Source organism: Haemaphysalis longicornis, unplaced genomic scaffold (genome assembly GCF_048455015.1).
Source record: "Haemaphysalis longicornis isolate Haplotype H1 unplaced genomic scaffold, Haemaphysalis longicornis Haplotype H1 scaffold_1052, whole genome shotgun sequence".
Classification (NCBI taxonomy): Eukaryota; Metazoa; Arthropoda; class Arachnida; order Ixodida; family Ixodidae; genus Haemaphysalis; species Haemaphysalis longicornis.
The window spans coordinates 45,981-47,843 of NW_027526209.1; positions in this window are offsets into that span (position 1 = coordinate 45,981).

Consider the following 1,863-nt stretch of genomic DNA (forward strand, 5'->3'; position numbering starts at 1 on the left):
GAATATTTATTTAATAAGGCCTTAGTACACCTCGCAGCATCTGTCAGGAAACACGAATTCTTAACAGTAATCGACTGCGAGCTGGCGAAGGACGGACGCTTTTGTTCCGTCGACGTCCTGGTGGGAGGGGAGCTTACACGCTTTGTGTGCGTCTATGCGCCTAATGATACGCAGGCGCGGACCGACTTCTTCTCTTCTATTCGGGACATCCTAGTGGTCCCGGGCCGTGTTGTCCTAGCGGGCGACTTTAACTGCGTTGTAAACGCCAGCGACAGAGCAGGTGCTAAGGGTGTAGTGGACGCGTCAGCGCGGATTTTGAAAGCGGTCCTTCGAGAGGGCGACCTGGCTGACGTGGCCCTTCAGCGTGGGTGGTCAACCACCCGCTTCACTAGATGGCGAGGCACGTCACAGGCCCGCCTCGACCGGATTTACTTGACGGGGGACGCGTTGCCATTAGTGATCGATTACGCCGTCACTCCTGTCGCGTTCTCGGACCACGGCTTGGTGACATGTACCATCCGAGCTGAGCGTGAAATCAGAAAAAAAGCCGGCAGCCGTTGGCTGATGAACTCCACGGTCCTCGAACACGCGTCCTTCGTCGATCGCGTAAGAGGTGAAATTGAAGCAATGAGCACTGCGCCCATTGATGGAGCTGCGTGGGAGCGCTTCAAACAGCATGTCAAAGATGCAGCAATCACAATCGGGCGACAAGAGGCGAGAGACAGAAGGGCGAAAGTAAATCGACTGGTGGAGTGCCTGCGCTCCCTCGTGGAGGCGGACGAGGAGAGGCCGGGGGAATTCTCTGAAGACATCCGTAACGTGAAAAACGACATCCGCGCTGAGCTCGAAAAACGGTATTGGGGGGCTCTTGTGCGGAGCAGGGAGCAACGAGTGGAGTCCGAGGCACAGCCATCGAAGCTTTTCGGCGCCTTCGAACGAGCAAAGACCGCCACTAAAAGGATTCCCGAGGTGAACCATGCCGGTGGTCTTGCTAGTGGGAGCGAGGAGGTGGAGACGGCCTTCAGTGAATACTACGCAAGGCTGTTTTCCCCGCACGCTCATCTTGAGGCTCCTCCACCGGAAGTCACAGGCGCGCTGCCAACGGTTGCAGAGGACGTAAAGGCCACAATAAACGAACCCATATCGGTAGAAGAGGTCAAGCGCGCGATCAAGAAACTCTCAAAGAATAAGTCACCGGGGCCTGACGGCATAATCTCGGAATTCTATCAGGTGTTTCGTGAAGAGATCAGCCCGGTATTGGCGGCGGTCTTTGAAAACATCAAAAGCACAAAACTGCTACCACCCTCCATGCGGAGCAGTAACTTAGTACTCATTCCCAAAAAAACCTCCCATAACACAACACCCAACGTGGAAGACTTCAGGCCTATCAGTCTTCTTTCCACCGACTATAAAATCCTAGCCCGCATCCTGGCCCAACGCCTCGAGACAGCCCTCAGTAGTGTTGTGGGTCCTCACCAGACGTGCGGGTTTAAGGGACGCTCCATCAACACCAACCTGCACCGCATGCGGACCATCTGTGAGGTGGCGGAATCAGGCATTCACCCCTTAGCTGTCCTACAACTCGACCTTAAAAAGGCCTTCGACCAGGTTGACCACGCCTTCCTGTTCACGCTCCTCGGTCAATGTGGGGTAGGGGATACAATGGTCGAGTGGATAAAAATTTGCTACACCGCCATCACCACCAGCATCATCATAAACGGGGAGGTGGGGGCGCCCATCGACATCGGAAGGTCAGTCAGGCAGGGCTGCCCTATGTCCCCGATCCTTTTCGCATTGTATATTGAACCACTTTGCAGGATGGCAATAGCGTCCAAGTCAACCAAAGGTTTGGTTCTCGGCGAC